At 43.2% G+C, this 26,246-nt stretch overlaps 1 protein-coding gene across 4 annotated transcripts in view; it reads right to left on the bottom strand.

Moving 5' to 3' along the window:
- The window catches only part of LOC149468331 (uncharacterized), a 654,932-nt gene that overhangs the window by 507,890 nt on the left and 120,796 nt on the right, over window positions 1-26,246 (bottom strand). For all 4 annotated transcript variants that reach the window (XR_016311739.1, XM_089670290.1, XM_089670291.1 and 1 more), the window contains one exon: window positions 9,354-9,495. The gene's annotated coding sequence lies outside the window, so the exon portion shown is untranslated. The remainder of the gene's footprint in view (window positions 1-9,353; window positions 9,496-26,246) is intronic.

Raw genomic sequence — 26,246 nt, 5'->3', positions numbered from 1 at the left:
ATAGGTGTGAATACCCATCTGATTCTAGTGAGGACCCAAAAAAATGGTCCTGTACCTTTTTGGTGCGGGTGTGGTGCGATTGGAGCCATGCATAATGTATGCCTCCAATCGCACCACACACAAATCGCATGTGATTTGCACAGGAATGCGGTGCGGTACCTGTACGAATCACATGCGATATTCCGCACCACATATATGTGAACCCAGGCTAAGTCACTGAACATTTATAACATGTTGCAGAGTCCCTCCTACCCACCTTAAATAATCTTAGTGGCATAACCAATCAAAGTGCTCTGTTATGGGGCTCTCAGGGTTGGTCGTGGGTAATGGTCGGCATCTCCAGATCTTCATGCTGTAGAGGGGCAGATGGAAGGTCCTGACGGTGCAGTCACATATGACCGAAGCACTTCTGACCATCTTTGAGCTGTCAGATCTGGGACAAGAGCATACCATCTTTCCCTAGTTCTATGGCATTGTCTACGATCTATCAGAATCAGTGCGGAGTAATAGCTAGAGACCAATTTATTATGCTCCGGTCTCAGAAGGAGTGTCTGCAGTCGCACGTGCATTTTTGATGCGCTTTACGTTTTTAATTTTTCTTTCTAACTTTTTGCTGGGCAGATTAAAATGCATCAAAAACGCAACAAAAACACACTACATGCTTTTCTGCAGTGTCTCCATTGAAGTCTATAAAACCAAAAATGCATTTTGCATTGAAAAAAGTCCCTGACCCTCTCCAAAAATCACACCGGGTGAAAACGTGAGATGTGAACCTGTCCCCTAGGAAATCATGTTAAAGTGGAGGTCCAGCTGACAAAAAAAGAAAAGTCAGCAGCTACAAAAACTGTGGCTGCTGACTTTTAAAATACAGTAACTTACCTGTCCCTCGGTCCAGCGGTGTCCTCACCACCGCTGGTCTCACTGGCCGCCTTCTCTCCCTGGCGCATCTTCAGTGTGGGCACCCGGCTGTGGCTTGTGGCTTCACAGCCGAGTGCCCACTGTGCATGTGTGAGTAACGCTGCACTTTGTGAATGGTCCCGTAGCCTTCTGGGACCTGTCACGTGTCCTAGAAGAATATGGGGAGGGAGGACAACTTCCACTTCCCACTTCTGATTGCCTAGGCGATCACGGCAGTAGTGGGAGCGGGTACCTGACAAATTTGGGTACCCTCTCCCCCATGGTGCCAATCCTTAATGCGGCGCGGGGGGGGTAGGGGGTGGAACGACAAAGCATAAAAGCGTAACTTCCCCTTTTGGGTGAAACTCCGCTTTAAATAGATGGCTGTGTATTTCTGCAAAATGCAGTAGAAAATGCATAGGTGTGAACTTAGACTTACATAGTTTTGGTCACTCAGGAGATTGTACAATTAGATTGTTTAGTGTATGGCCAACTTTAGGGTGTGGTGTGCAAACAATACAAATTGTCATGTGCAAAGGAAAAATTCTGTCTGGGAAAATGTAGTCCATTTACCAACTGCAGATTAAGGCTCCGTTCACACTAATGTGTTCTTTAGCGCTTTTTGCAGAAACGCATTATAATCCATTTAACATGGTTTCCTATGGAACATGTTCACATCTATGCTTTTTTGAGCTGCTGCATTTCGGAAAGTGTCACGGACTTTTTCAAAGCAAAAAGCAGCATTTTTGCTACAATAGACTTCAATGGAGAAGCTGCTGAAGTGCACAGTAGTGCATTTTTGCCGCATTTTGCTTGCTTATTCTGCCCAGCAACAACAAAAATTTACTTTAACAAAAAGCTGAACAAAATGCAAAATGCGTCAAACACGCGCTGAGAAAAACGCAAAGCAAGCTGCAAAAAGCACTGGAGAAAGCATCAAATGCCAATATATATGTGAACCAAGCCTAAGCAAACAGACTGTGACTGCTGTCAGAAGCTGGCCATACACTATTTGATTTGTTTTTTTCCTTTTTTTTTTTTTTAATCCAAACGTTTATTGTCAATATAATAGAGAAAATGGAACAGTACTTAGAGAATTCAGAATGACATTACTGCAACAGTAGGATTACACATAAAAAGAACAATGTGGATATGCAGATCCCGTAATAAACAGAATAACAGAAATGGTAGTCAAACAAAACAGAGACCACAATGATCCAAAACTGTCTTGACAATATCTTGCTTTTTCCTTTTTACGTCTTATTCCTTCCTGACCAGATGTAAACAGAAATGGGGGAAAGGAACAAAGCCCAAAACATGTCTTCAAACAATTAAAAAAAACCCACATCAACAACCTCTGGTTCACCCGAGACGTCTCATCAAAAAGAATGGGAGATGCACATGAACTCCCCCAGGGGGAGGAGTGGAGCCACACACCTGGTATAAAATGTCACACCTGCAGAAGTCGGTCCAATATCAATTGAGGAGGGGGCCAGCCCATGTCACTATTAGATTTTTAAACGAATGTTCATATGAACAGTCATTCCAAATTTTTCAGTACATTTGATGGTTTGATGGTTGTCGTTCGAAAATTGAATTTGATTTTAACATTTGATTTTGAAACAAATGTTATTTCCCAAATGAAAACCACATACACTGTTGCAAATTTGTTCATTTGGAAAAAACTTTCCATCCAGCTCCTTCGAATTTTCTTGCCACTGTGGTCAAAAATGAACATTAGTTTGATCCACTAATGACTGGAATATTGAACAAACATTCTTAAAGTGAAAATGTCTGAATTACATTTTACTACGTATGATAAGATTGAAATGGAGTTGATCTGCCAACCCCCCTGGATGTGTATGTTGACCTGTAATGGATTCCTAAGGGGCTCTGATCACTTGAAACCAAGCAACAGAGCACGCCGGTTTTGCAGAAACGCATCAGGCGGAGTCCTGGTGAGACGTCATCGTGCACTGGCGTTTTTAGCGGTTTTAGACCAGCTAGAGAACAGTTATAGTGAATTAGAACCACTTGCAGAATTGAGCAATAATGATTCGTTGGGAGATTCATCATCAGACACTGAAAACAATTCTGCGACTGAGCTCAGTGATGTGCGAACTTGGTGCTCTATATCAAATATCAGTGTTTTTAGTTTGACTACATTATTGAATTAAATGTATTATTGTATTATTATTTTTTATAATTATTTATTATATTATAATTTATGATTTCGGGTTTCAAACTTTATCATACCCGGGATGTTTACTAGACTTTTGTTTGGACAGATTTCAGTGAGTTGTTCCTAAGAATTACAGGCCTACAATAAAAAAACAAAATATTTCCATGCAAACAATGTACCGCTTTGACATTCAAAAATATTGATTAGTTTGACCGCCAGGGAGGTTAATGAGTGATCAGCTTATTCCATCTCTATCATCTGAGATCCACTTTATCTGGTAAGAGGCCATTCTCTTTCCCTTTGAGGAGCACTTTTCCAGCACTGGAGCACTTTTTTGAAGTGGAGGTTTATCAACACTGAGCACTTTTTTCACTACGTGGATTCAATATGGATCACATGAACCTTTTGAGTTGCTTTTAAATGCTACAAATGTTACATTTTATATTTTTTCAGTTTGTCAATTTATACTATTATTTATAATTGGTGATTTGCATACGTTTCACACAACTTTAAACGGACAGCACACTTTTTTGATTATACAACAGAGAGAAAAAGATATTGGGGGATCCAGAAGACCCCCTAAAGAAAGAGGTTTTGAAAGAGAACCAACAGCTTTATTAAATTCACAAAAATATAATAGACCTATTAGGCCAACAGATCCTCCATTCACATTAAAATGAGGTATGATAACGTTATCACCTTAAAATGACCCGGGCCACACACAGTAACAAATTAATCGCTATACAACTACCCTCCGTCTTAAAGGAGTCAATTCTATCCAGAGTCTCATATATCGGGAACACACGTATTCAGCCACATAGGCAGGGAACTGAGCTCTGGAAAATGGACTCACCAAACAAAAAAGTCTGAAAGTGAAAGGCTTCTTTGCCCTCAAGTTAGAGAGGTGATTTTATACTTCAATATTTTTCCTGAAAGATTGGTATACAACAGTATACATAGAAATAGAGACAATATGCACCAACACGGTGAGATGAAGTATATAAACATATACTTAGAACATAACAGCACATGAGAAATATAGAAAAGATATCCCTAGTCAACCACATTGTATACAAAGGACACAATCACCACCAGATGGGAAATTTTACATCTATCAATGAACATAGGCACCAAAGTGCCATAGAGATTTACCAAAAGTATCAAAGACCAATTCAGAGAAAGAAAAGAAATAAGGATTAAGACTAGAAAAGTCAGAAAAAGGCGCTTGGGAACCAGAGACCAACGAAGTAGCGTTTAATCGAGATCTTTGATAAAGAATGGGCTACATCTCGCCAAGTATCCAAGTCTAATGAGCTATTCAAATCCCGTTCCCATTGAGTCATATAAGATAATTTAGTCAACAAGGGAAGCACAGACAATGGATAAACGACCCCTCATCATCCCAGTTGCTCCAGAGGAGACCTCCAACGGACTGAGTGTGCAAGGTTCTGTGATTAATTTGAGTTTAATACCGATAAATGAGATAAATTGATAATAATGAAATATTTCCCCAGGAGGAAAATTATATTTTGTCAAGAAACATTGGAGAGAAGGGGGGCGAAGCCCATCCAGGTACGCAGCAACCCCTTATTTATCCACCATTGAAACACCGACGGTGATAAGCCAGGTATAAACTCGGGATTGCAAAAAAATGGAGCTAGTGGAGTATGTGGGGAGAATAAATGTTTGCGAGCTCACCATCTATCCCACACTGTTAATGAATAGGACAACGTAGGACACAGAACAGGAGGACGCAAGCGACTGGGAAGCCACATAAGAGCCCCAACAGCGTAAGGATAGCAAGATAAGGCCTCAATGCCAACCCACTGGGGGACATAACTCCTGGCCGTAGTACACGATAATTGTGCTATCTGAGCCGCCTGAAAATAGGCAAAAAGATTAGGAAGTCCCAAACCACCATGCTTCTTTAGAGAGGTGACTTTAATATGGAGTTATTGAAGAAAGAAAAGACTTGGATTATTAAAATAAAAACTTTGGCACCCCTCGGGTTAAATAATGAAATGAATTTAAAGGTCTTTCTAGAGCCATGATGGTCACTATTCCCTTTAATTGAAATGTTTCCCCCATTTTAATGTTCTTTGAATTACCACTGTCTGTGCCATTGATAATTGGGTTCTGTTCTATGAATAACTATAGAAAAAGTGGACCCCGTTTAATATATTGAATTAACATGCAATTATAGTACCACCATGGATGTTTAAAATTTCTTTATTGATTTCCACCTATTACTTTTAAAAGTAATGGTTTGTCTGAGACATAGAGGTGCTGTCCTTTAAACTGGGACCACCCCTGGCCATTTTAAGTGGCTGAACGGGATGTCTTTCCCTTTAAAAGGCCGGGAGCAAGTATGTCCCGACGTCCTGACAAAGCTCACGGTCACGTGGGCGAAACGCGTTGACGTAGGCAGCGTCAGCTAGTCCCTGGGCCACACCTACACAGGTGGTCATGTGTGGATCCGCCTCACGCTGATTCAAGCATGGCGGTAACGTATACGCCACCCCTGCTACACTACCTAAGACTACCGCTTTGAGCCTTTACAACCAGAGGGTCATCTATTGTAACCCGGCGGGGTTTTCGGAGGCTGTCACGGTCTGCTCACTTGGATGACATTAAAACCATCATCTTATCTGCCAACCATGTGAAGATCGTTACATTGTCACTAGATGCCCATATCGTTTAGAGTGGTGAGAGCCTGCGGGCACGTTTTATGTGGCAGCTGCCGTTTCAATGCAACTAGCTCTACACCTCTTGTATGGTTTAACCACTTCCCATCCGGCTCATGTATATAAATGGGCAGACAGAAGCAGTGCAGGGGCGGGTTGCCGTTCATAAACGGCGCCCGCCACTTTCAGCCTGGGTGCGCTCCCTGGGACACAGTGGAAAACCGATTGCTGTACGGGACCTCTGTGTGCGGTTCCGATCATGTGATCGCTGATTGGCCAATCAGTGATCAAATGAATAGTAGTAAGCAAGATGTCATTATAACATCATTGCTTACTACGTGTGAAATCTGTGAATGATCAAAGAGAGCACATGGTACAAGGCTATTCACAAAAGCCTTATATCATGTGACAAGCTGTGACCAATCACAGCTCACACAGTATTTCTCAATGGCAGAAGGAGAAATGATTGCTTTTACAGCCTTTATGGGTGTAAAAGCAATCAGTGTAAAAAAAAAAAAAAAAAAAAATCTTCATCACCCCCCACAAGTAGTGACAGTGACATGGTGACACTGTACTGCTAGGGTGACGGTATGTTAACAAAAAAAAACAAATGATAATATAAAAAAATTAACTAAAAATTTAAAAAAACATTTTGAAAAATAATAATTCTTGGTTATAAACTAATTTGGATTATTTTTTCAAAATTTTTGGACTTTTTCATTTATATAGCAAAAAAAATAAAAATCCCAGTGGTGAATAAATACCACCAAAATAAAGTTTTATCTGTCTCGAAAAAATGCTAAAAAATGTATATGGGTACAGTGTTGCATGACCGCCTGCTGGTGTTGGTGCCACTGGGAGCAATGGCGCCCCATCGTTCGTGCCACTGGGAGCAACGGCGCCCCATTGTTCATGCCACTGGGAGCAACGGCGCCCCATCGGTCGTGCCTCCGGGAGCAACGGCGCCCTATCGGTTGTGCCACCGGGAGCAACGGTGCCCCATCGTTCCTGTCACTGGGAGCAACGGCGCCCCATCGTTCCTGTCACTGGGAAGGAGGAAACCAAAATTGTAGAAAATGTGGAGGACCAATCTAGGCGAGTGCATGAACACACAGCCCCTCCACACATCAATTGGTGCCGGCCCAATCCGTGATTGTAGCACTGGAGGAACATGAAAGTAAGTTGGCAGCACTTCAATGATTTTGCAGAAAAAGCATTTATTGGTATGCAATACAAACATGACAGCGCCCTGAATGGACAGAGAACAGTAAATGTGTATTGATACAGACATTACTGACTAAGTGATGACTAAGCACATGCCTGTGTGAAACGCGTTTACTGCTCTCTGTGTATTGTGGGAGCCGTCATGTTTGTATTGCATTTTTCTTGAAGATTCCAATAAAAGTTTTATCTGCAACATCATTGACGTGCGCCCAACCTACTTTCCTGTTCTTCGAGTCCTTGGAAGGAATTGTGCCCCATCGTTGGTGTCATTAGGAGAGTTTAGGGTTAACTTCTTCATGTTCTATAGTTTGAATGCCATGCCATAGATATATTAATTATCTTTGTAAAAGAGCATATTCCACGCTCTACTTTTTTTCAAATTTTTCCAGGAAAAAAAAAAACTTTTTGCCAGGCCTTCCCATCTCTAGATGTGGCAACAATTCACTGCAATATTTATATTCTTCACCTTACTAGCTTACTAATTGCATCGTGATCAGAAGCTGTAAATTGCAAAACACTAAAACAGATTCCCTCCTCCACTTAATGACTGGAGGGACCTGTCATTGCAAAAATGATAACTACATTCACCATAAAGAACTGGCAACTGGATGCTGGGTCATGTAGTCCCAAAGAGGGTCATCTTGTGATGTGCTCAGTTTTAACTTCCTGGTCAGAGAGTTGGGGAAGCACTGCTAAACATCTGCAGCCAGCAACGGTGATAACCTCAGTGCAATAAGTGTTTCCTCATATTTGTAAATTAAATGATTTACCGAGGAGTGTTTTATTTGTGGATTTTGATATATTAAAAAGGAAAAAAAAATGGAGACTTTATTACCACTTTAAAAACCAGACAAGACGCAGAGACTGGCCAAAAGATTGGAAATTATATGGTCCTAAGACCTGATGCAAGCATATCAGCAAATGGAGACCATGCAGGTTTAGCTGTACCTATACAATGTGCTGAACCAACTTCCCAATTCTCTTCTACTAGGAGAGAGTGACCCAAGTCTGTCTATGCACACCCATCAAAATGTTACATTTATAAAAAACCACTGACAACCAAAAAGTGAACATTTCTTGTATCAGTGTGCTGGATGGCATAATGTATGTCTACAAGTGGCATGAAATGGGCAGACTTTAGCCTTCCAGAGACCACAGTGAACTGGTTGCTGAAATTAGCTGGCTGTATCATACAGTACATACACTTTATGGCTAAACTCTGCCAAATGATTGAGTCCAGGTGCACAAAGGCAGGTCCATGATGACACCGTTTATGGAGTTTGGTTTGAAATAACTCACGTGGCCAACACAGAATCCTGAATTCAACCCTACTGGCAGGATCACCGCTGGGCTGAACGGAAAAAACAAACAAACTTGTAGTGTGTACCAGGCACAACTTTCAGTTGCTGGCTTCAAAACAAAAAAGTATACATCGTCTGTGTGTTTACTATAGTAAGCAGTCACAGTCTGAGAAGAAAAGCCTGTCCCCTGACAGCATCTTGCAGAGAAGAACCCTTGCTCTTTCTGTGGAAGCAGCGGTTGTTCTGCACAGGACAGACCTATAGCTTTGGGATCAGCGACACTCATGCACCTTGCAGACTGGAGAGTTCTGTCTCTAACTCAGCAGTGGGTGTATCAGGTCTCTGAAAGGCAACCGTTGCCTCCACACAGCGAGAAAGGGTCCTTCTCAGCAGCATTGCAGATAGTGGACAAAATGTTCTTTGCTTTGTTTTTGTTACAATACTTTTGTTTTGATGCATCTTAAATGTATTTAGCGGATTTAAACTGAAAAATGTGTTGACTTTTACATTTTCAAAAGCAGAACAGATATTGCAATCCCCTGTAATTGTCTCAGAACAGCAACTTAAAGTGATTCTAAACCCATTTCATTTTCTTTAAAATAATAAACATGTCATACATACCTGCACTGCGCTCCCCTCAGGTCCCCCGATAGTGGTCCTGGCTCCTCCCCCTTTGCCAAGTGTCCTCATAGCAAGCCACTGGCTATGGGAGCACTCGTGCAGGTTCACTGCCGAGCCAGCTCTGAGTGTCCATTGACTCACAAAGCACAGCCAGGCCCAGCTTCCTCCTCACTGGCTGCGATTGGCAGAAGCCAATGGCTCCCGCTGCTGTCTCTGAGCCAAAGAGGAGGGAGAGAACAGAGAGATGGAATATTGATTTTTGCCAAAATGTCATCTATCCTTCTAGTGTATGATCTGAAATTACTAAGAATAAAAAGGTGCTCTGGATAGGCAGTGGATTGCTGCTGACAATGTATGCTGTGTTTTGGTTATAGAACTAAACTGCCCGAGTGATGCCTGCTGTAGTACTCCAGTGATAAAACATGAAAAGGAACCATGGCTTACCTTGCTCCTATGATCACCAGGTATTCCAGTAACCTGAGAAATGGCTTTTTCTTCTGCCCCATGGTCCCAACTTCCTACTGAATCATCTCACACACTGCTCAGCTCACTGGACCATCACTGATCAAGGAGAAACCAGCAGGAACTTTAAACCGAGAGAAAAATACACAAAAAGAAACAACAAAATCTATAAATACATTTCACACATACCAGCCATTATATAATATTAACCTCAAACATATGGCTGAAATATTTATACAGGTCTTATATGACAGAGGATTTGTATCTCTATCCCTCCAGTCCTGAGATCTACACAGCTCTGCCACAGAGCACAGTCCTGTTTGGCAGGGCAGGAACCCCATTTTTCTCTGCTGCAGTTAACACTTACAGGTCTTGCCGTTCCCCCAGCCTATGACTGTTATTGATAATAAATCAAATTTCAGCTACTGCTTGCATTTAAAAAAACATAATTTAGAGATATATTAAAGGGAGCTCCACCCAAAAGGGGCAGCTCTGCTTGTCTGCCTCCTACCCCCTCCACTGACACATTTCGCACTTTTTTGGGGGGAGGGGGGAGCGGATCCCTGGTTCTGGCAAGCCCTCCTCCTTCCCCCCTCACAGTCTTCTAGGACACTTTACAGGTCCCAGAAGACTGCCGGACCATTCGGGAGGCGCAGTACAACGCGTCCATGCGCAGTGGGCACCAGGCTGTGAAGCCACAAGGTGTCACAGCTGGGTGCCCACAGTTGAGATGCTGGCGCCAGGGGGGGAGACAAGCGGGAGAAGGGACGGCATGGGCGAGAACATCACTGATCCTGCTACGGCAGAGTTCAATATTTTAAAAGGGGTATAAAGTAGAACTATAGGCAACATTTTTTTTTCATTTTGGATAGAGGAAGGGAGGGTTATAACCCCCGTCAGTTTTATTTTTTGCCATCTGTGTCCCATTGGGGAGATTTACCTTCACTTCCTGTCCCATAGCCAAAACAGGAAGTGAAGAAGATCCCTGCAAATTAAGGGAATCCTTTGGGGTCCCCCATTGGAAGATTTTCCCTCTATTACTTTTCTTGGGACAACATAAAATTTGGGATTTTCTTTGACCTTTACCTTCGATGATAATGGCAAACAGGACAAACAGAGAGGGGGAATCTCCCAGGGACACAGACAGCAATAAGAACCTGACAGGTGTTCTAATCCCTCTCCACTCTACCCAAAAAAAAAAAAGTTTATCCTTCGTTATACCTTAAGGCTTTCTAATCACAAGAATGAAAATACTCCATAATACTTGCTGCCGGTATTCTCACCTTCCAAAGCCTTTTAGTTCACGGATAAGTTCACCTTTTGAAATAAAAATTGCACATTTTATATGCAGGTAATAAAATGTGCATTATTTTTTGCTGCAGAAGCCTGGAAAGCATTGCACCAGCGATAGGCAGATCACCGATGCCATGCAGGTCTCCTGCAGATCTGTCAGTACATCTGCTCACCCCATACAGGATGTACAAGCAAGCAGATATACTGACAGGAAGACTGAATGAACTATCCCAGTGCTCCACAGTGCCGTGGTAGTTCATTGAGAACTACAAACTGAAAGCCGCTAAGTCTGCTGGGACTAGTAGTTTCTCATTCACAGAGGAGTGACGCGGCCGAGCAAATGGAGCCCCGCACGGCCACATTTTTTAAAAATTTGACAGCTATCGGGGAGAAGATCCCTCACTAGCTGACAAAGCTGGGGATCTGCAGGGAGCGGGGGCCAGTGCTTTCATAACATGTTACACTCTGAATATGGGGGTAACATGTTACAAAAGGTGAATTAACCTTTAACCACTTGCCCTCCAGAGGATTTACCCCCCTTCCTGAGCAGGCCATTTTTTTTTGCATTATGGCTGGTCAATGGTACGATGGTATTTGATTGCCTATGCATTTTTTATTTATTGCACAATAAAAAAAAAAAAAAAAAAAGACTGACAATTTTGAGAAAAAAAACATTATTTTTTGACTTTTTGCTATTAGACATGTCCAGTAAAAAGATTTTAAAAATCACATTTCATCATAAATTTAAGCCAAAATGTGTTCTGCTCCATGTCTTTGCTATAAAAAATCCCAATATGTGTAAATTAATTGGCTTACGTGAAATTTATAGTGTTTACAAATGGCGGTATATATACTGGGTTTTTTTTTTTTACTAGTAATGACGGCGATCGGCAACTTATAGCGGGACTGTGGTGGCCATTCTGACACTGGGGGGAAACTGACCTGTTGTCACTGACATCCCTAAGGACACCAATATAGTGATCAGTGCTAATAAAAACCACTGACACTGCACTAATGGCAGCTGGGAGGAAGGGGTTAACATGTGGGGCGATCAAAGGGTTAACCTGTGTGCTGTGTTACTATGGGGCTGTGTGTTAGTGCTATGCACAGCCATGCAAAGCAGTGTGCAGGAGCTGACAGGGAAGAGAACTGTTTTGTTTACAAACCATTCTCCCCCCCCATCGCAGATGTTTGGCCATAACCAGGTGTGGTGACTGATAGCCGCGGCCGCTAATGATGGCGCGGGTAGGGCACACATGCGCCCACTACCTGGCAATGTAAAATCAGGTATATACAAGTGATTTTGTGCACCCGTGCCGCCTTGTAGCAGTACTTCTATATAGGGTGGACGGGAAGCGGTTAATACATTACTGATGTTTACCTTCCTGGTGACACCTCTGGCACGTGTGCATTCTAACCAATATTCTCAGTATCCTAAAATGCTGCGATGTGAAGACACCTTTGCTCTAATGACATGATCACAGATCTCCAGTATAGGTTCTCACTCTCACAAGCCTTCCTCTGTTTACTTCCCTGAAACACCATGTGACAAGCAACATCACAGGGGCTGTGTCATCACTTAGGCTACTTTCACGCTGACCTGCGGCAAAAACACATATGCATATTTCACACGTTTATACCGCGGTTGCTGTGCGTTTTGTGGTGTGTGTTAAATGTGTTGCATTGCAAAGCATATTGGTGAATAGCTGGTTGTTAAGGACGTCATCAGGTACTGGCTTCTTAACCACTTGACAACCAGCCTATAGCTGAATGAAGGCTACAGCGCAGTTGTCCAGTTCTGGGAAGGCGTCATACGACATCCTCCTAGAACGCGCCCTCCCGCGTGCCCCCAGCGGCGCGCATCTGGTGATCTCCGTGATTGCTGTGTCCTATATACACAGCTGATCACGTGATGTGGTAAAAGGGCAATCATAGCAGCCTTTTACCACATGATCAACTGTGTCCAATCACACAGATCACTGGGTAAATGCAGTTGCTGATCATCGGCTTCACTTTCCTCACGCTGTCACAGTGTGAGGAAAGTCCTGCCTATAACCGGCAATTGTCTGAAAACAGATTGGCACTGATGATCAGTGCCACCCACATGTGCCCAGCAGTGCCACTCACATGCCCAGCAGTGCTTCCCATCTGTGCTGCCCAGCAGTGGCGCCAGTCAGTGCCCAGCAGTGCTGCCCATTAGTGTAGCATCATCAGTGCCGACTCATCAGTGACGCCTCATCAAAGCACATCAGTGAAGGAGAACAATTACCTGTTTGCAAAATTTTATAATAGAAACAAAGAAACACTTTTTTATTTAGATTTTTTGCTATTTTTTTGTTTATAGAGCAAAAAATAAAACACCCAGAGGGGATTAAATACCACCAAAAGAAAATCTGTGTGAAAAAAAATGATAAAAATGTCATATGGGTACAGTGTTGCACGACCGCGCAATTGTCATTAAAACTGCGCCAGCGCTGAAAACTGTCCTGGGCAGGAAGGGGGTATAAGTCCCCGGTAGGGAAGGGGTTAAAGGATAAGTTCACCTATCATAACATGTTACACCCATAATCAGGGTGTAGCATGTATTGAATGGACCGACCCCCCCAACCCCCCTGATCTCCGTTGGGACAGCAAGTGGGGGATTTTCTCCTCCATGATGCCGAAGGGGCGGGGGAGGGGGAATGACGCCGAAGGGGCAGGGCGGGAATGACGCTGAAGGGGCAGGGGGCGGAATGACACCGAAATGGCGGGGGGGCTGGCGCTGAAATGGCAGGGGGGGGGGGGGGATGATGCTGAAATGGCAGGGGGGGGATGACGCTGAAATGGCAGGGGGGGGGGGGTTAACGCTGAAATGGCGGGGGGAGAAGACGCTGAAATGGCGGGGGGGGGGGGGGTGACGCTGAAATGGCAGGGGGGGGGGGGGGTGACGCTGAAATGGCAGGGGGGGGGAATGATGCTGAAATGGCAGGGGGGGGGATGACGCTAAAATGGCAGGGGGGGGGATGACGCTGAAATGGCAGGGGGGGGGAAATAACGCTGAGGGGGCAGGTGGGGGAGACGCTGAGGGGGCAGGTGGGGGGGGCGCTGAGGGGGCAGATGGGAGGGGGACGTTGGGGGGGTAGATGGGGGGGCACTGATGGGGCAGGTGGGGGGGGGAACACTGGGGGGGGCCCTGAGGGGGCAGGTGAACGCTGAGGGGGCAGATGTGAGGGGGACATTGGGGGGGGGGGGCGCTGATGTGGGGGGGGGGCACCCCCAGCTATGTGTGTCCCTATTACCCCCCCCATCTCCAGACATGACCTCCTATCAGCCTTTCTATACAGACAATCCCCCCTACTTTCTGCACAAAGCCCCCCGGCCTCCTCCATCCACCTCCCCGACTCTCCTGCCCTCTGTCCTCCTCACCTGCTCAGCTCCCCCCCGGAGGCCATCATCCCCGCCCCGGCCGTTCCTTTCCTGTTCCCCTCTCAGCAGCTCCTCTCCTCCGCCTCCCATAGACTTTACATAGCTAAAGATGGCCGCCGTTTTCTCTGTATGGAGCCGACTGGGAAGGGAGACATCTATGGCGAGGAGCGGTATTACACCTGAGACTGCCATCTTCTGGCAGAACTCTATAATAACCATTAAATAGCCCCAATTCTGTGTAATTCTCTGTAAAATCTATAAAATGATAGAACATGGATTTGGTAGTAGTGTTACATGAGCGCCATATTGCCAGGCAGAGTGACAAGGCCGGAAAAGTGACAGTTGGTGCTGAGTCAGCCTGAGGCCTGTGCTGGTAGCTGTGGCGATTGCATCCTCAGACTGTGCCTCCTGCAACTGACTGCGACTCTTCTCATATTTATTACAATACATTGCGATTTCCTTACTAGTGTTCTTCATATTAGATATATTTAAGCTGTTTTCAGGTACTCCGGCATCAATTACTACCAGGATGCCGCGATCTTCACGACGTCCATCTCGTGGAAGGCCATCACGTCAGGAGGGCGGAGACTCTCCCATAGCACATCGGACGAGGTCCAGAGTGCAACAACGGCAGAGACGGGAGGACCCCGCCATCAGACGGAGCCGATCTCCAAGAGACCGCAACAGGGCTGCTGAGCACCACCCAGAGCCACAGGGAGCACCGGCCATGGAGCCACGCGGCGAGGACCAGGTAATCTGTACCATTTGTTTAGCAGATTGTGAAGATGGAGACGAAAATACTACCCTACCCTGCGCTCACCAATTCCACGATCGCTGCATCCAACAATGGGTTCAACAGAGTGCTACCTGTCCCATCTGCCGGGAGGACGTTCCTAACCCACCAGAGGACCAGGATTTCAACAATCTGAGAGAGCAACTAGATGACATGGGAATCGACTACGTCATCGATTATGAGAATGGCATTGTACACTATTATTTATAATATTATCAGCTTAGATGTATTTATTGTATTATATATTTTAAGGGTTTTTTTGTCTTGTAGAAGTTATAGTATTTAATGCTTTGAAAAAAACACAAAAAAAAAAAAAAAATAAAAAAACAAAAAAAAAAAAAAAAAATATATAGTTATTGAATATTATTATTAGTATTATATATTTTAAAATATGTTCTTTATTGTAGTAGTCTAATAGTTTATGCTTAAAAATTACTTGTATTATTATATTTTTATTGTTATTATTATTATTATATATTTTAAGATATTTTCTGCTCATAGCAGTTAATGATTTAAAAAAAAAAATCCAAAAAAATACTGTTATTGTATATTAATATTATTATGATGATATATTTTAAGATGTGATCTGACTTGAAGTTGTTATAATAGTTTATGCTTTAAAAATAAAAAATAATATATATATATATATATATATATATATATATATATAGTTATTGAATATTATTATTAGTATTATATATTTTAAAATATGTTCTTTATTGTAGTAGTCTACTAGTTTATGCTTAAAATTACTTTTATTGTTATTATATTTAATATTGTTATTATTATTATTATTATTATTATTATTATTAATATTAAAAATTTAAAAAATTTAAAAAATACAAAAAAAAATTGTTATTGTATATTAATATTATTAGGATGATATATTTTAAGATGTGTGTTGGCTTGAAGTAGTTTGAATAGTTTATGCTTTAAAAAAAAAAAAAATTATATACACACATATATATATATATATATATATATATATATATATATTATAACATTTTTGGGGACATATTTGATTTAAAAATTGTTTTATTGAGTTACTGTTTTATTGTTAACCAATGCCGTTTTCTTTGCAGGAATGCCATTTAGCTGCAGCACTGACCTGTTTATTTTGACAGCAACAGGAACTTGCTCTGAGAATATACATACGTCAGTGTGGGCAGCACTGTTGGATGAGATTTTTCATCCGCAGTTAAAAAAAGAGCATATATGCCGAAGCATAGGGGCCTGGGGTGGCCAGTGGGTGGATGGCCCCTATGCTTCGGTATATATTTTTAAAACAAATTGTTGGCAGAGATTCCTTCATCCACATCGACCGATGTGAATAGAGGAATCTGTTAGTTTTTTTTTTTTCGTTCAGCCCATGGGCTGAACAAAAAAAGAAGAACGTTTCATATGTGCCCACCATTAGAAGTGGGTGGATGTAGGGAGGTATTCTAATGGTGGGCATACCACACACTTTTTCTGGCAGAGATTTCTTCTTTTTTAATTCAGTACACAGGCTGCATAGAAGAAAAAAAGAACATAGCATATATACCCAACGACGTACTGGTACATCACCGGACTTTGAGTGGTTATATCAGGATCCTGGTATAATTTTTTTCAGCTGGCGATCGGTTTTCATGTAAAAGCAATCCTAGTGGCTAATTAGCTGCAGGATTGCTTTTACAAGAGAAGATGCCCCCCCCCCACTGTTTCTCAGGCTTTCCCGTTGTTCCATCGGGGCAACCTGAGAATGCAGCCGGAGTTTCTGCCAGCTAACCATAGATTTGACTGAAGACCGGAATGGTGCCAATCATCTCCATAGTCTAAGAAATCAGAAGCTTACCAGCATTTCATCACTTCAGTTTTGCAGGATATAAACAGCACCATTTGTAAATTGGGAAAGCATCTGATCACACCAATCTTGGTGAGATTAGATAATGTAAGAGCAGAAGAGATATCTAGAGTCAGACCCCAGATTTCTCAAAAATGAATGTATGACAATGTGCATCGCAGTTATAGGGGATATTTGCATTTTCTGAGATAGCAGTAAAAGTGATTAAAAAAAAATGAAAGGGACAGTGTAAAAATAATGTAAAAAATAAAAAAAAAACTTTAAACTCCATGACAAAAACATTTTTTTTTTTTTTTACACAAAGTTGTCACCTAAATGATATATTGCTCACACAAGCCATGGGTATATGTGGAATTACATATACAAAATACATTCTGCTACATCTCTTGAGTATGGGGGTACCACATGTGAGAGACTTTAGCAGTCCAGCCAAGTACAGGACCCCAAAATCCAATATGCTCCTTCAGGCGTTTAAAGGGCTTTATTTACTCATTACACTTCCTGACTACCTATCACAATTTAGGAGGCCCTGAAAGGCCAGGATAGCACCAATTCCCCCCCACCCAACGATCCCTTTATGGAAAGTAGATACCCTAAGAAATTTGATAAGAAGCATGGTTAGTATTTTTCAGATCTCATTGGTTGCCACAAGTTTTTGGAAAATGAAGAAAGAAAGCAAAAACATTTTTTTTTTGTTTTTTTTTATATTTCAAAACCTTCTGAGAAAAAATTAGATTGGCAAAATACTCACCATGCCTCTTTTTAAATTCCTTGGGGTGTCTACTTTCCAAAAAGGGTTTATTGAGGGGGGGGGGGGGGGTTAGTGCTATCCTGGCATTTCAGGACCTCTGAAACTGTGATAGGTAGTGAGGAAGTGAAATGAGGAAGTTACGCACCGTCAAGCTTTCAAAGTGGTCATTGGATTTCAGGCTCCTGTATGTGGCTAGGCTCCCAAAAAGTCTCTCACATGTGGTACCCCCACACTCGGAAGAAGTAGCAGAATGTATTTTGGGGTGTAATTCCACATGTACCCATGGCTTGTGTGAGCAATATATCATTTAAGTGACTAGTGACTGGTATTTTAGCAACTCAAGAAATGTGATGGGCAGTCAGAAAGTAAAAGCTGTGTGAATTCCATTCTCTATACCATAGTTTGAAGATCCTATAACTTTCACACAGAGCAATCAATATTCACTTACTGGGATTTTTTTTTACCAAAAACATGTAGCAGAAAAATAGCACAAAAAAATAAAAAGCGCACAGGTGATCAAATACCACTGAAAGAAAGCTCTATTTGTGTGAAAAAAAGGAAGGAAATTTCGTTTGGGTACAGCTATTTTCTTTCTGTTGTAGTTAATAATTTGAAAAAAAACCCCAAAAATTAAAAAACAAAAAAAATTATACCATTATGGTTTCTATTATTAATATTATACACTTTTTTGCTTTGAATCTAGGAGCCAGCTAAAAAGAGTTATGAGACATTTTTTTTTAGCTTAGTGTGGGTTGCCAGCATCTGGGACTTCACGCAATGGGATTTGTCATGCGGCAATCATTGCAAAACAGCACCATGTTTTTAGGCGCCATTGAAAATGGAACCTGAACCTGCGTTTTGCGATCACAGTGATTCTACTGCAATCCCAAACACCCAGATGTGAATGGAGCCACCTTAATTCACATATGCAATTCTAGATTCATTTTGAAACTCACAGATTCGCATGAAAGGCTAGATATTTTGTGTTCCTATTGAGGTGGTCCACACAGATGTGATCCACACGCACTGTGTTTTGGGTGCCATTATGAAAAGGGTCCTGTGCAAGTTTGTAGCTGTGCGTTCCAGACTCGCAAGTGATAGAGCAGACTGGCATATGGAGATAAGTGTTCACATAGGATTGCTATTGACAGAAGTTTTCCCATTGATGTCCGTGGGAGGCGTTTTCCCATAGAAGTCCACGGGAGACGTTTTTCCATTGAAGTCCACGGGAGACTTTTTTCCATTGAAGTCCACGGGATGCGATTTCCCATTAAAGTGCACGGGACACGATTTCCCATTAAAATACACAGGGCACGATTTCACATTAAATTGCAAAGGGCACAATTTCCCATTTAGGTGCAAGGGGCACAATTTCCCATTAAACTGCATTAAATCCGGAGTGGGGGGGGGTGAAAGAGGAGTAGTGATGTGGTCTGCATCATCGAGCAGGTGCGGCCTAATTTTACAGCGGGCGTTAAAGAGACATTGTTGGACCAATGATCTCTGTATGCTATACTGTATGTATGCTGTCCCTGCCTACCACGTAAAAATCTTCCCCAGTGAAAACTTTACAACTTTTATTCCCTAAAAAACCAACACCCATCACTCACCTATGCACCTCCTATCCACTGCTCACCTCTCCCCCATGTCCAAAGCTCTCCTCTGTACCACTGTTCAAAGCTCACGCCTGTCCACAGCTCACCCCTGTATCCCTCTCCAAAGCTCACCTCTATATCTCTGTCCAAAGCTCACCCCTGTATCCCTCTCCAAAGCTCACCTCTATATCTCTGTCCAAAGCTCACTCCTGTACCCCAGCCCACAGCTCACTTCTGTACCCTTCTCCAAAGCTTACTTCTGTACCCTACCCACAGCTCACCCCTATACCATGACCACAGTTCACTTCTGTACCCCCTCTCCAAAGCTCACCTCTGTACCCCTGCCAAATCTCACCCCGATACCCTGTCCACAGTTCACCTCTGTACCCTACCCACAGCTCAACTCTGTACCCCTGTCTATGGCTCACCCATGTACCCTGCCCGCAGCTCACCTCTGTACCCCTTTACATCGCTCACCCCTGTACCCTGCTCGCAGCTCACATCTTTACCCCTGTCCACCGCTCACCCCTGTACCCTGCCCGCAGCTCACCCCAGGACCCTGCCCGCAGCTCACCCCAGTACCCCTGTCCACCTGTCACCCCAATACCCTTCCCGCAGCTCACCCCAATACCCTGGCTGCAGCTCACCTCTGTACTCCTCTCCAAAGCTCACCTCTGTACCCCTGCCACAGCTCACCCGTGTACCCTGCCCACAGTTCACCTCTGTACCCCTTTCCATCACTCACCCCTCTACCCTGCTCGCAGCTCACATCTTTACCCCTGGCAACCGCTCACCTTTGTACCCTGCCCGCAGCTCACTCCTGTACCCTGCCCGCAGATCACCCCTGTACCCTACTCGCAGCTCACCCCAGCACCTTGCCCAAAGTTCACACCCTGTACTCCTCTCCAAAGCTCATTTCTGAACCCACCAGCAACAGAAGAATTTACTTTTATGCTAAAATAAATATTAATGTTAAACTTTCACCAGTGCTCATCTCTACCCTCCACTCTTTTCTCATCAATTCTTACTTCTACACCCCTCACCTCATCTGCCCACACATTAAAAAGATGAGAGAGCCAGAATAGAATTGCCAGGCTTAGTAGCTGATAAGCTGGAGGGTGGTAGGGCGGGATGGCTTACTAGATGATGAGCGGGAGCGAGGGCAGAAAGTGCCAGCGCCTCGTGTGTGGACACTGCACACTCCCCATTCAGAGGTGCAGAGATAAAGAGGCTAGTTAGAGCTGAAGCTGCAAGTGCTTAAGTCACTGGAATGAATGATGTGAGTGCCGTGCATTCTTTCTGCACTGTGTGCAAGGACAGGGAGAGCTGTAGAGAGCCGCCCGCTGGGTTAGCTCAGCTGTGCTGTCACAGGGGAGCCGGGCAGTAGATAGTGGTGAGCACAGGGCTGGTGTTGGAAGTAGCGGAATGCCATTCCTCCATGTTCCAGCTGCAAAAAAAAGCCCTGAATATCTCACTTTACTAGTTTCTTCCCCAGCCAGGAACACAAGGACCAGGAAATTACATTTTACATGCCACTTCTGGCTCATTAACAGAAAGGGAAGATCCATTTACTGATCTTCCTCCCATCTACCCAGCGGCACACAGCATGCTGGTTCTGGGTTCGCCCATGGGTGTAGAATCTGGAAATCCAGTGAAAGGAGGAGCTAAGATTGCTGGTGGGTGGATATCAGAAGAGAAGGTTTAGGGCCACCTTTTAGGAATAGTTCACCTTTCCACCAAATCTGTCAATGCACATGTTCACCTTTCACAAAAAAATTTTTTTTACTCTTTTTCTATTTAACATACAAAAAAAAAAAAAAAAAAAAAAAAAAAAAGGATGGTGATTGGCCGGCTGTAAGGGGTGGAGGAGGCCGGATTTTTTTTTTTTTTTTTTTTAAGCATCTTGCAAAAAAAAGAAAGTAGCGTGATTGGCCGGCTATAAAGGGAGGATGAGGAGGCAGGATTCTGTTTTGTGACACTAAATGATATCTTTATTTTTCAAAACAATCCGTACACATCTATCACTTAATGTCTGTATAATCTATTTTTCTGCCTCCATCTAACATCCTCTGTGAGCTCCAAAACATCTCATTTTCCCTCTCACTTCTGTTTTTGAAAATAATATGTGAGGTGAGACCGGCATTTTCCGAGATATGTGGAATCGATCTGGCAGAAGTGCTTGAGTGCAACTAGTTTTTTTTTTTTTTTAACACATTTTTTACTAAACTTTCTAAACTTTTTATTTTTCTATCACATAGGGACAAAAGATCCCTATGTGATGCATTTTTGGTGACAGGTTCTCTTTAATGAGACATTAGGGTCTAAAAAATCCCTGATATCTCACCTGCGCTTCAATGAAACTAATAGACTGCACTCTACTAGTTTCTTCACCAGCCATACTGGCTGGGAAAGTGACATTTTATATGTCGCTTCCGTGTCATTAACAGGAATGGGAGATCAGCAAGCATTCTGTAAGGACTTGGGTCTGAGACTGTGACTTCTGTGATGCCCGGCTGTGGCTCTTCTCGCTGTGCTATCCTATGGACAACCTTGCCTTGCAGCTTGTTTCTGGGGAACCTTGAACTCCTTTCTCTACCCACGGACTTCCTGATTTAAGCCATGTCCCTACACTTTCTATTAGCCAGATTATTTTGTTCTTCTCCAGCCCGTATGTTGCTCCTTTCACTACTGTTGTCTTCTGCAGCTTCACTAACGCTCGTTACTGACCTTGGCTTGTACTGTATATCAACTTCACTTCTGTTCAGGGGCGGACTGACCATTTGGGAACTCGGGCAGTGCCGGAGGCCCGGTGTCAGAAGGGGGCCCCATGAGATGTCACTGGTACCTTTCATAGGCTTTTTTGGGTGTGGTTTGAGTGTGGGCGAGTACACAGGGGCCCCATGATCCCCTATTGCCCGGGAGCCCCATGAGTTGTCAGTCCGCCCCTGCTTCTGTTTGATCCCAAACTGAAAGCATTCATTATCGACCTTTGGCTTAATGCTCGACTTCGCTTCCACTTAATCCCAACCGTAAACCACTTCTTACTGACCATTGGCTTGCTTACTGACTAGCTTTCTGCTTGATCCCTACCTGCTACATCTGCTACCACACTCCGGCTTAATCACCTCCTGGTGGGGTGATTCTGAGGAGCACGAGCTTGCACTAGCATGCAGCAAATACTATCTCCACAATCACACCTATATTAAGATTAAGGGAAACCCTACTGGCAAATTTAAAAAACAACTTCAGAATTTAGTTATGAAAGCAAAAGATGTGGGAATCCTAGATGAGAAGGAAGCAAAATATCTTATTCCTTCCAAATGTAAAATCCCAGTGTTCTATTATCTGCCAAAAATCCATAAGAGTTTAAATTTAGAGAAAAATTAAAATAGATTTATTTTTGCAGCCTATTGTAAAACAAATGCCTGCCTATTTGAAGGATGGACAGGATATCACTGAATTGATTGAGAATATAGAGGTCACACAGAATACCATACTAGTTACTATTGATGTAAATTCATTATATACTAGCATCAGACATGAAGAGGGTATTGGAGCAGTTAAATGGGCTCTAAAGAATACACTGAGATCCATAGGAGGCAGAGGAAATTCATCATTCAATTACTAGAGATCGGCATGCTTAACAATGATTTCTGGTATGAAGGAGATTTTTGTCCAGAAAAAAAGCGTGGCAATGGGCGCAAAATTTGCACCTAGCCTAGCAAATATGTTCATGGCGAGATGGGAACATGAAGAAAGTTTTGGGAAGGTATGGAAAGGGTTAAGAACATGGAAGAGATTTACAGATGATATGCTGGTGATATGGAGTCACTACAGGTTTTTTTTAAAACACAGAAAATAATCCACACGGAATCGGTTTTTCCCAGACTATAAATGCTGAATCAGTAAATTTTCTAGATTTATGTATTTTTAAAGATAATGAGAGATTATATACAAAAACATACTTTAACCACTTGCCCTCCTGAGGATTTACCCCCCTTCCCGACCAGGCCTCTTTTTGCTACTCGGCGCTACAATAATTCAACTTATAATTGCGCGGTCATGCAATGCTGCACCCAAACGAAATTTCGGTGGTATTTGATCACCTGTGCGCTTTTTATTTTTCACGCTATAAACAAAAAAAGACCAAAAATTTTGAAAAACGATATTTTTTACTTTCAGCTATAAAAAATATATAGTAAACTCAAAGTTAGTTATAAATTTAGGCCAAAATGTATTCTGCTACATGTTTATGGTAAAAAAAATCCCAATAAGTGTACATTGACTGCTTTGTGTGAAAGTTATAGCATCTACAAACTATGATATAGATACTGCAATTTACGCCATTTTTTTGCTATACAGCACTGTACTAGTTTAATGGACAATTGCGCGGTCATGCAATACAGTACATAAATTAAATTTACATGCTTTATTTCCCACAAATTGAGCTTTCTTTCGGTGGTATTTGATCACCTTTTTTTTTTGCGCTATAAAAAAAAAAATTCTGACAATTTTGAGAAAAAAAAACAATATTTTGGACTTTTTGCGTTATGGCGTATACAAATGGCGGGAAAGATACTGGGATTTTTTTTTTTTATTATACTAATAATGGCGGAGATCTATGACTTATGGCGGTGATCAGTGATTTATGACAGTGATCAGCGACTTATGGCGGGACTGCGGCGGACATTTTGACACGGGGGGGGGGGGGAACTGACTTGGGGTCATTGACATCCCCAGTGACACCAATACAGTGAGCGCAAAAAAAAAAACCACTGACACTGTACTAATGGCACTGGTGAGGAAGGAGTTAACTTTTTTATTCAATGAAAGGGTTAACTGTGTGAGGGGAGTGTTTTACTAGGGGACGGGGGTGTGTACTGCACAGGAACACGCTGATACGGAGAGATAAACTCTTCTCTCCGGATCAGCATGCCAGGAGCTGACAGGGAACTGACAGAAAGCAGAGGTTCAGTGTAAACACTACAGCCGTGCTCTCTGTCAGTGATTGCCACTAATCGCCGGGAAAGGCAGGTACTGACACCCGCGGCTGCAATCGGTGGTGCAGGTATGTCGGTGGCGCGCCTCGCACGCACCCCCTACCTGCTTTGCAAAACCACGTTTTAAAACGAGGTTTTGCGCAGCCGTGCCGCCCTGCAACCGTATTTCTACAGTGGCTGGTCGGCAAGAAGTTAAGGAGACAGATAAGAATGAATACATTCCTACCTCCAATTGTCACCATCCACAATGGATTCAGGGGATACCGAAGGGGCAGTTTAGTCGCATAAGAAGAAATTGTTCGAGGCTTACGGATTAGATTGATCAAACTGAACTGATTAAACAAAGGTTTGTTCAAAAAGGGTATGATCCAGGTAGATTGGAAAAACTGAGATTTGAAATCAGTAAAGAATACATGAGGGACAGGAAGATAAAAACACTAAGAGAAAGGAGACCTAAAAAAGAAGATATTAAGCTGGAATTTGCTTTTATTTCCAACTTCAGTTGCCAATATGGAGATGGAGGAGATTATGTGTAAGTATTGGCCTATATTAAAAAGGGATAACATTTTGGGCCCATTGTTACTGTCAGGGATCGTACCCTCGCCGACGCACATCTATTCGCTGGAGCCGGATCCCTGTCAGCCGTGGCGATACGCATGCGCGGGAGTGTGTGGTTATGCGCATGCACACCGGCGTGCACGTCATCGCAAAGCAGGCTATTTAAATCCCAAACACACTTTAGCCTATGCCTTCTGGTCTACAATGTCCTGTACTCCATAACCTGATTCTGATGCCTGTATCTGATCTGACCCTGACTAAGAAAGAACTCCGCCTGCACCGACCCGGCTTATCCATGACTATCCTCTTGCCTGCTCCCTTGTACCTGATCTACCCGATTGATCCTGACTTGGCTTGTCTGATGCTGCTGCACCTACGTTCCTGTATCCGTACCTGGCCTGTATCCTGGTTACCGCCATACCTACCTGCTACTGAAACTACGTTCCTGTATCGTACCTGGCCTGTATCCTGGTTACCGCCATACCTACCTGCTACTGAAACTACGTTCCTGTATCGTACCTGGCCTGTATCCTGGTTACCGCCAGACCTACCTGCTGCTGAAAATACGTTCCTGTATCGTACCTGGCCTGTATCCTGGTTACCGCCATACCTACCTGCTGCTGAAACTACGTTCCTGTATCGTACCTGGCCTGTATCCTGGTTACCGCCAGACCTGCTGCTGAACCTAGGTTCCTGCATCCGCACCTGGCCTGTATCCTGGTCGCCGCCATACCTACCTGCTGCTGCACCTACGTTCCTGCATCCGCACCTGGCCTGTATCCTGGTCGCCGCCATACCTACCTGCTGCTGCACCTACGTTCCTGCATCTGCACCTGGCCTGTATCCTGGTTGCCGCCATACCTACCTGCTGCTGCACTTACACTCCTGCACCCGCACCTGGCCTGCACCCGGATCTTCTGAGTCATCACCTGCCTACAGTCATTTCAAGACCCACCAGGCACTCGTGCCACTTCTGGCTTGGTGCCCTCTGACCCCACTATCAGGGGCTCCGAGCAGGAGTAGAAAGAGGACGCCCTCCTCTCCACGTCAGGCTCCCCAACCAGGTACATGACAGTTACCAAATAAACCTGGGTTTATATATAGAAAGGCATCGAATCTACAGACCAAGCTGGTTAAAAATATCATTTCCCCTCCAAGGAAAAATCCAATTAAGATGTTTGATCTCAAAGGGTTTTTCCCATATAAAAAGTGTCATTTTTGTAAAACAACAGGGATGAAAACTAGGAAAATAGAGAGCTTTATGTCACAGGTTATGAAGAAAGAATTTAAGATTGATTAGTTCATAACATGCACTACCCCTTATGTGACCTACTTATTGGAAAGTTCATGTAACTTCAATATGTAGGCAGAACGACTAGGCCACTGTATAAAAGACTCAGAGAACATGTCTAATATGAAGAAGGGGAAGAAGGACCATAATTTGTCCAGGCATTTTAGAGACGTCCACAAATGTGATCCAACACAATAACGATTTTGTGGAATAGATAAAGTGGAGGGACACTGGAGAGGAAGTAACAAAATTATAGAAATCTCTAAAAATGAAATGTTTTGAATTTTCCAACTGGACACTTTGAAACCTAAAGGTCTGAATGTTGATCTGGACCTTAATTGTTTTA

This window comes from Staurois parvus, unplaced genomic scaffold (genome assembly GCF_062004578.1).
Source record: "Staurois parvus isolate SC_StPar_1 unplaced genomic scaffold, SC_StPar_1.0 ptg000089l, whole genome shotgun sequence".
In the NCBI taxonomy this organism is placed as follows: domain Eukaryota; kingdom Metazoa; phylum Chordata; class Amphibia; order Anura; family Ranidae; genus Staurois; species Staurois parvus.
Note: the sequence above shows the minus strand (reverse complement) of the source record. Positions and strands in the feature narration are given on the sequence as shown.